Genomic DNA, 10,453 nt, shown 5'->3' on the forward strand with positions numbered 1-10,453 from the left:
AGTTGAGTAAAAGGTATTGCAATGTAATGGAGTAGCAAAAAATGGAAATAGTCAAGGGAATTACAAGTGCCTCAAATTTGTACTTAATAAATGTAAATGTTGGAAATTAGTAAATTAAAGTATTTATTAAGTATTTAATTACTTTCCACCACTGGATTTAAGTCATCCCCTTTTTGTTGCAACTTCCTGTACAAAAATGTAACAGAGATCTAAGAGGCATAAAACTTTAGTGGGTGCATAAACTTGCTGCTAGATTAACCAGGTTGAAGATATTGGAAAGCTGTCATGGGAACCTGAACTTTCACTACCTTCCGTCAATACTAAAGCACTAACATGAATTATGTAGATTAGCAGAAGAGAGATAATGGAAGAAAAATCTACTATGTGCATGTGGGTGCACCTTCTAAAGACTGACAGATTATGGCTTGCAACTCTGTCAGGGTAAGGTACTTTAGACTCTTCCCTAATTCCACTTAACAAAAGACTATGCTATTACTCTTGTATAACAATGCAGACAAAGACTCCAGATTTATAGCAGAAACCAAAATCTACCTGTGTCCATCCATTAAGTCAGTTGTGGGGCTTTAAAAAAAATCCACAGCAGAGACAAAGGGGCTTCCGACACTCAATATAATAAGTAAAATAGCCTTAACTTATCAGAATGTTATCAAAATTGTTACATGACACTCAAACTGAAGAAAGCATGGAAGTCAATACAATCAACAGTGCAGTGTGGTGTACAAAATAATGATTCTAGATAGAGAGGATCGTGTTATTGAAGTATTTTCCCTGCTCCAGCTCCTATAGCCTTTAGTAATTGTATGGGCAGATGTCTGAACGTTTCTAAAGGTTGTAATTATTGATATTTGTTAAATATTGACTCCAGATCGACAACAGGATAAAAAATTTGCAAGTGCAGTTTGCACTTTTATATTGATCCCTGTATGTGAACAAATAGCGTGAAAACAAACCAACCATTTGTTCAAATTAGACATGCTTTGATCTTTGCATTTTGTAGACTTTGAATGAAAAGTGGTAGCCGGCACTGCTGGTTCATCCTGACAGCGCTACTAAACATCAAATGGGCATTATGAGGACAGTAAGCTACGCAGTTCTTTTGAAAGACTTTGCTGTTTCTGACAAGCACACAACACAAGCCAAGAAACTTTGAAATGAAACATATCTCATTATTTTCCCTGCACTGAAAATATCCACTTGAACAGCCCGCACTAAAAATTTGTTTGGTTTCACCCAGTGTTCCCATTGAACAAAAACACATTGATCATGAAAGGCAGTCAGGGCTGTGCATAAGCCTTTTTTCTACCTGCGCTCGCATTTTTATTTATTTATTTATTTTTTTACCACACACTTTGCTGTGGGGAAGTTCATGGATCATAAATGTGGAACGTCTTAATGCGGGCATCGTTCATGCTCTGAGAGGTTGCCTCGGAGCCATTCATGGCTGGTTGGAGCAGGTCTTGAGAACAGGAGCATGACTTCAATACAGTAAGACCATCACACACACTTGAGATGTACTGGAGATGCAGTCGCCGGCAGCTGATGGAAGATATCTCTACACTACAAATAGAATGGCAGTGAATTATTAAAAGGTAAACAGTCATTTGTGAATGGAGAGTGGTATAAAAAAAAAACAACCTCTCCCTACCTCTCACAACAAAGACTACCGTATGTGTGAGGTAGGTAGGCACAAGGTACTCTTGAGGGCTTTAAAAGCTAATATCCTGCAGGGAAAGGCAGGTTCACTGTGAAATAAAGGAGCTGTTAAACTAGCCTGCAAATTCTTGCCCACTGGGCAACAATATGTTATATATAACAATGTTATATCCCATGGAAAGAACTGCAGCTTTATTCGCAAAGGGGGATGGAAAGGAAATGATGTGGAGAAAAATTAGAGTCATTTGTGTTATGGTACAAGAAGCCAAATAGACAAAAGCATTTGCAAGAAATTGAGAAGGAAGGAATTGAAGTGAGAAGTTTGAAGACAGTCCGATATGCTGTAGTTCTGACGATAAATGATGACTAGGAATATAGCTCTGTAAAGCCTATCACCCATTGGGTATCATTTAAGTAGTCAAAGTCTTGAGGTTGCAAAGGGAGTGAAAGTTTGAGAGTGAAACTTAAATGAACTGAAATCCAGCCTGGACTGGAGCAGACTGACAGACTGATAGCTCTTTCAGTTCTGAGGTTGGTGGTGTACGACTGTTCGGAGTTAGTGGAGCAATTCGTTGGTTTGTTTCAGGGAGCCCAGTATGCTAACTTGTTATGCAACCCTGTGAAATCCAACTTCTTATCGGGGCACTGTTGTGAGCCTGCATCACAAATACCCACATAATTCATTTAAACTTAACTTTTCAAAAGTTTTAGCAATCGTAAGCCGCCTGGAACTCAAAGACACAGACCCTGCTGAATGGGGATGCCATTAAGAACTGGCATTCTTAATAGTGCAATGACAACACTTACAAAAAGTCCATGAATTAAGAAGCCCGCATCATTCATGGTGGATGACTTTTTACTTGAGTTGAGGAAAAACGGGGGAAAAAAGGCAAGAAAGTGATTGATTGACTGATCAGTATTTGGTGTGTTGCAGCATAGTGATGTGCAACATCTGAATAAGGGAGTGATTATTGAACGCTTCCTGTAATCACTAAATCCCAATCCCTGATATAACATCCCCTATGGTTTGAATTGATTGCCTATTAACAGTATAAGTTCAACATTTATCTGTGTGTTTTTCTCTATAACAAATATTGGCTTTCTGAATGTCATGGCAAAATGCCACCCAGTCAGTGAAAGTGCATACAACACTAACATTGGTCCATGGATAACTATTAAGTCATCATATGTGGCCTGAATGTGAGGTAGGCAGTATTTTCATTTGATTTCTTTAAATGATTTTCTGATGATTTGGTGGAAAATATAGACTGAGGGAAAATGTCAGACTTTTCCGATATCTGACCGTGGAACTACGCCAGTAGCATCGCTACAGTATATCCTCAAATGACTGTGGGATGCTGTGGATTATTACAAGGGCATAGAGACACAAATTGAGTCATGATGGGAATTATTGCTGTAATATTACTCAATATAGGAGGGATCCCTAAACTCAGAGACGGGCCATGAGGAGTTGACATTTAAAAACTGTCGTGAGGGAGGACCCATTGCTTCTCGCAGTGGGGAGCCTTTGAGACATCCTTGCTGCTTTAATGATCCTTATTCATCTTAACCTACTAAGCCACAATGTCACAGACACACAAAACATGGATACATTTTTCAACAGTGGACCCCACATGTTATACATTATAATCTTTCTGTAGTCCATATAGCATGGCACACAAACTACAGAACAAGTTTCATATGAGTTGCAAATGGTGATGCAGCGCTATATTCTATCCCATTCTTTTCCACTCTGGCTATCAAAGTTTGCAGTTTTTTCCCCAAACACATTCTTTCACATATTTTGTCTTCACATGAGTGGGATACAAGTTTTACTCCACTGGCTTTGAGAGGAGGAAGATAAGTGGAAAAGTGGAGCACTTTATTTCCATGTCAGGATCCTCTTTTCCCACTTGATTGGCCTTTCATCACACAGCATGTGGTGCAGACAACGAGGCAACAGGAAGTGGAGGCGAAGAATTGAGGGGAGATGAGGCGAAGACATGGGATGAGGGTAGGAATGAGGCTCGACTGCTGATGATCTTTGATGAAGCATCCCACGAGACACAAAAGGATGACTCAAACCGAAACGCTGCTCCATATTCACCCATACACCCCTGCTCACTCACAGCATGCTCGACATATTCAGACATTGTGTTCATTCATGCGTAATATGACAATAAAACGGAGTGTATCAAAAGTCCAAGGTGCCAACAGGCTACGCATGCAGGAGGAGAAAAGAGAGAAATGGTTGGAAAACACTTCCTCACTAACTGGCTGTCTTTCATCCATTTCCCTTCATTTGTTTCCCAGAATGAGCCAAATAAAAAAAAACCTTCATGTGGAAGAATTCTCTCTCTCTCTGCCTTCTCTTCCTTTATTCTACCTCGTCTCTATGTCGAGACTGTGTACAAAATTAGTTTGAGCAATTACATTCAGGTAATCCACTCTGATGATTGCAGACAAATGGCTCCTCTGACATGCTTCCATGTGTCCAACTCTCTGTGTCAACAGCGTGAAGAGGAAAATCAAAATGCAGAAAGTTGGGGGCGGCAGCTTATTATGACTCCCACTGGAGGATGTTCAAAAGAGCTGCGCTCTGACACCCGATGTGCTGGGTTTGTTGCTCTCTGTTTTAATCTAGCCAAAAGATATATGTTTATCAAAGTGAATTTTCAGTGTCTGTTTTCAAGGCTTCAAGGCCGAAGCTTTCAAATCTCCCAGAATTCAAAGAAGCAGGCCAGAACATGAAATGATGAGCACAAACTCACCGCAATGCAGAAACACAGCAAATCACTACAGGAATGTGATGACTCTACAGTATGTCTATATATTGATATGAAAACCAATGGAGAAGAAATTGTGTAGGAAAGAAAATGCTGCTATTACTGTCAGCAAACACTTTCCTTTGTAGCTGCAAGAAATTTACCTTTAAAACTCAAGGTCACACACAACAGGTATTGGTGTTCCCTGAGAACACAACATGTGATAACTTCCCTAAAAAGTTGTTAGGAAACATGTTAGCAAATAGCAAACAGCACAGAGCAACATTGTTTTAGTTGTGTTTCTGGCCACCTGAGGGGGGGGTAGCAGCTTATAAGAACCCCTAACCTATATTTCCTTTGTGTGCAAGTGTGCACCTAACCCTTTCTCCAGTGCATCTACGTATTGGCTCACTGGAGAGTTCTTTATCTTTATTTCCTTAACTCATATTCTAAGGTCAGGTATCTCTCTCTGCCCCCCCAGTCATATGCAGCACAGCTCCACTTGCAATTTTCAGGACTTTGTAGAGGCTTTTAATTTAATCTTTAAAATGAACTTGTTCCATTTGTAGCACAACTCTGGTATCTGCATTATCATTTGTAAATCACAATTAACCAGACTGAGTTTTGTATTTACTGGTTGAACTTGACACTGTGGCATTTTGTACTATACTTAGTCACAGTTTTATGTTTTGTACTATCCAAACTTTGAAAGCTGTGAGAGCTCATATTACAATTTAACACTGGAGTTACAGTCTGACTTTTGCAGATTCTTTTTTACTTGATTTAAGGACATTTATTTTGAAGAAATAAACAATATTAACTTTCAAAAAGTTTTATGGTTTGGCCCAGATAATTTGCCAGATCTTTTCACCAGTGGTTGAACAATACTATGGTATACAGCACACACTATTTGTAGAGTTCCCAGGTGGTTCCCTGCTTTGTTTGACTAATTCTCATTTCTTGATTTTGTACTTATGATCTGTAATGAGATTCATGCCTATTCTGAAATCTGGAGTTCAAAGAGACAAGACAAAATGTTGAAAAGTATACAAAGGTATGTGGAAAGATCTTAAGGCTCTGTCCTTGACACACAGAGTGTATATTGAGAAGAAAAAGGAAATAAGAAATCTGCATTTGTTTGTGATTAATCTGGTGTTTCTTTCACTATGGTTACTATCATTGTTCATTTGTACTACCACCTACCTAACCTACTAGTTTTTCCACCGTTTATTTATGCAAATTCCTATAAATGACAGAGGAAATGTAACAAACATCACATTTTTTGGGTTAGAAAATTATGTATCTGATGATTATCCTAACATTAAAGAACAGCTAAATATTTTGAATACTTTCATCAGTGCAACATTGAATCACTATTGTTATAAATTTGCAACAAACTGCGGTACAGTGAACATCGGTTCAGCCCCACCTCTCTTCACAGTATGACATGTCACAGAGAACACGTTGGCGCCGACACGTCAATAATGTTTGTTAATAATTTACTGCTCATAGCATATAGGCACAACAAGAGAATGTCAAGTAGGAAATGTGGTTTTAAATTTTTCAGTCTTTACTACAGTCAGCCAACTGGAAGCAGATGACTACTGTGTATTAGAACAGCTGGTTATTGCATAAGATATAATTCATCTGTTGAAACATTTGCATGAAATTACAAACGTTCTAGTAAATCCATAAAATATTTTGTCATTACTGGTTCCAATTATTGCCTTTTCAAAGAAAGTTTTTATTGTTGAATCATATTTCTGTCAATATAGTCATCAATTAATTTAGCTATTGTTTCTGCAGAGAACAAGTACAATGCATGCAAGATAAAGGCATTTTCTACAGTAGCAAATAATGGTGTGGTTATAAAGAGTTAAGTGCCACTAACGCTGAACAGGATCTGTAGGACTCGAGTGGTGTGGGAACCTCTTACTGTGTTGCTCCAGCCACTTGACCCGCGGCTCCACGGACAAAACAGGTCAGTAAGGTGCTGCCATAGCAACAGGGAACCACCCCTTCCTCGGGAAGCCCTCTGGGCTGAGATAAATACAGATGAGAAAGGGTTGGTACTCTGAGGGAGCGTGGCAGGTACATTTTAATGAGAAAGTTTTAATCATCACATTTGTTTGGGAAAGAGAATTTTAATGAAAGAGAATAACACCCCCCCTCCCTCCCAAAAAAAAAAAAGAAAATGCTGCAGGGACAAGAGGAGCAGAGAATAGGGAGGTAGAAGAGACTGTTAGAGAGGCCATGAGGAAGAAGGAGGAGCAGGATTAAAGAGCAGACAGCAGGAGTTGAAGGGAGAAATGGTTGTCATGCGTAGGAGTCGGTCCATGTGGGAAATGATAACGAAGTGAGATGCTATCTAATTATATCTCGCTTACCAAATCGATTTGAGCCAAAAAAAACAGCAAGTGCAACAGGCGAGAAATCTATTCCCAGCAATGTGCGGAGCGTAAAGGCATCACGCAGCAAAATTGAAATCATCAATGACCGTCAGTGAGAGTGGATGGTGGTGTGGCTACTGGCAGCCCAGTGGTGATCAGGGTCTTATCCACACATCTGCTAGACACCAATCTTGTGCAAAAAGCTGGAAGCACTCCCAGTCCCTCAGACTCAGAGAATTTGAGTGTATAGCAAAAACAAAACCTCAGATAATCCATTTTCTCACAGCAAGTTTCTAAGCAATCTACTTTCTTTGAAAGTCTAGAGAACAAAAAAATAAGTCACTAGATTTTTCTATACTGTGGAATATCTGTGAAAAAAAAAAAAAAATACGGTCTTTAAAGTCCAGAAAAATTGTCAGGCACTACAACGTATTAACAAACAGAAACAACAACCATACTTTCTTTTCCAGAAATACAACGTTAATTAGCAGCAGTGGACTCCATTTACCAGGTCTGTGGGCAAGTATTAAAATATACAATTCTGGGCTGAGGATATATCTGCTTTAGAAAATCCCTGAGATGTTCTGTTAGGTTAATAGAGTCAGTTCTGTGTGCCAAACATGTATCAAACATGAAGCGCAGTCTCTCCCCTAAGCTTCGCCAAGAAGCCACTGTGAGCTGCTGCAGCTGCCATGTGTGCTAGCTTTGATGTTTTACTCATTTTCTTGGTAGCTTGTAAATGTGTCTTTTATAGTTATAGGAACATTAACCCTGTGTCTCATGGTGCAGAAATAACGGAAAGGTAAAGCCAGGCAGTGGACAGGTAGCTTTTACACAGCATGTTTTTTTGCCATCCACTCTTCCCTTGCCTCTTTTACAGATTGGCTCAGATTGCTTTCCTCCTTACACATGTGGTGTTGTTATGTGGGTGACATCATTGAAAAGGAGTGGGACAGTAAACAGACAGTAAACACTGCGGCAGTGTGAGCAAAACAGAGGTTCATTTCTGTGTAACAATAGACAGTTGTATTGAATTCATTTTTTCAATTTTAATATTTTATTTTGCTTGTTGTTGATCTGTATAAGAGAAATGAAAAGGGTCTTAAATCCAGCAGCAACAACATATGCAAAAGGAATTTTGTGTGTTTTTGTTATTCCTCTGTTTCTAAGGACTATCACACACTGTCTGATTGCCCCATGGTCTCCTAATATTGCTTACTAGTACTTAAGTACAAGTACTCACTTGATAACACTGACCCATCCTTTTGCTGTTTGCTGAGATCTCAGAACCTAAGCACTGAAACTGTTTTAATTAACTACAGAATCATCAACAATCATCAGTGGAGATTTTAGATTAGTCATGTTGGCCTAACCTTATGTACACACCTAAATATTTTTACTTTCTTTTACTTCCAGCAGCATCTTGGATGACAATCCTGCAATCAAAAATAAAATAATCAAATTAAGGTGTAAATGCACCCAAGAAGCATTTTAAATCAACTAAACCTGCTCCAAATACATTCACAGATGCTTGACTGTAGTAACAAGTCTCCAGGCCAGATGTTGTAACCGCTCTATTTAACGGCTAGCAAATAGTCTTTGTTGCATGTCACCCCCTCCAAGCAAATATGAGGCTTCAACAGTCTGAGCTAGTCAAATCAAGTGGATATCTTCCAAAGTTACAGCATTTTTAATACAAAACATCCTCTTTGTGTCCCTCATTGCAGCTTAACAAGGAAACAAAGAGGAAATTGTATACAAATGTACAAACTAGTGTAGTAAGATACACTCGAAAACCAACATGGCCCTGTAAACATATGACCTGCTGTGCGCACAGGTATGTGATTTAAAAATGGGTAAAATGCTTCAGAGGGCCAGATGCCTTCATTTCCCAGAGACTGTGGATTCATCGTTTTGTTCGAAGAGGTGTTTGTTTTACCAAGAAACTTTCTAACTTCCCACTGAAAAGGCATTGAGCAGTAATTAGGACCACATTAACACATGTTAGTATTCATAGAGGAGGGGGTGGTTGCAAGAGAAAGCCCAGCGAGAGACGAGGAAGATAAGTATAGATTGAGGAAAACGGAAAACAGCCACTCCATTTGAGCGATGAAAGGGGTGAAGGGTAAGAGACAGAGCGAGGAGGTGATAGATGGAGGGAAAAGAAGAGCCGGCGCTGATAGCAGACTGCTGATGATGAAAAGCTGTGTTCGGTGCGCAAGTGTGGACCCGTTAATGAAAGGGAAACAGCAGCATGCGTTCCCATCGTTAGCCCTCATTAGCCCCCTCTCTGGGGGGTCTGTTGTGAAAGCACCGAGGAGGCGGCTGGATGGAGGGAGACGCACCACAGATGGAAAGAAGAAGGCGTGGAATCAAAGGAAAACAAAAGGGGAGGGGAGGGGTGGGAGGTTATTTGTTTATGCTTTGCTGTTGCATGTATGCAAAGATAATCAGAATTTAGTCATACATGCATCAGTGTGCACATATGTGTGGATGCTTTGATTTCAGAGCATATACATAAGCTATGTCTCCCACCACATAAAATATATATTTATATATATGTATGAGACATCCTGGTACAGTAGTGTGACTAATTATCTGCTGAAACACTGTATTAGTTGCATGATTACCAAGCTCCTCTATAGCTAATTACATAGCCTGCTCTTGCCTGACCTCTGCCAGCATGATACATTACTTTACTTCTCCATCTCCCACCCCTTCGTCCCCCTCCATCTTCTCCCCCCTTCTTTTTTCATCTTTTTAAAAGTTCACTTCAACTCCCTTTGAAAAGTGTGACCTTTTTATACCTTGTCTTAACTACCCATAAAATATGGCCATAAAACATATAAAGGAACATTTTACCCCTAAAAGAAATCAGCATAACCCACTACCCCAGTTAATTAAATGAACTGTGTAATGTGCAGAACCATTGCTACCTGTTTGTATTTATGAGACAGCAACCAAAGATTTTAAGCCGGCATTATGAATATCCAAATGGTATTGAGGATGTTTCAAATTGGCACCAATAAGCAGTTCTGGTTCTTGTAATTCTTATAACACGTAAAAGGCAATGCCAGCAAAGGATGCAAATCCTTTTTTTTTATTTACTTGTAGCTGAGTCACTGTTGTATCCCTAGACAATCATGTTGAAGCATTCCCTTCCTTTTAACTATCATAGAAAATAAGTTTTTAAAAGTTTGTTATTTTTACATCATGTTTCCCTGTGCTTCTTGTCTTGGTATGGTGGAAAAATAAAAGTGATGGGCGAACAAAGTTACTCAGACAGATACTCTGGATGGAAGAGATTCCAGCAGGGAAAGCAAAGCAACCACCGAGAATGTGTGTCTAAATAGCAAAGCCGGCATCCTCTTTTGTTCACCTATCCTTCAAACCGATTTGATACGTTTCACAAGGTTCAGCTGCTCATTTCCTGCCCAATGTCAGATGTACTGATGTCACCTATCAAACTGGTGGAGAAAAAATAAACTGTAAAAAAAACATTTTTTGTAAAAATCGAGACTGATGCGTCTGCTCGAAGGGCTGATGTGAAGATTATCCCTCACTCCTTCCACTGATATATGCACCGGTCCATACTTACTGCCCTAATGGTTGCCTAATGTGATT

The sequence above is a fragment of the Morone saxatilis genome, unplaced genomic scaffold, assembly GCF_004916995.1.
Source record: "Morone saxatilis isolate NCDOM2014 unplaced genomic scaffold, NCSU_SB_2.0 Contig9, whole genome shotgun sequence".
Lineage (NCBI taxonomy): Eukaryota > Metazoa > Chordata > Actinopteri > Moronidae > Morone > Morone saxatilis.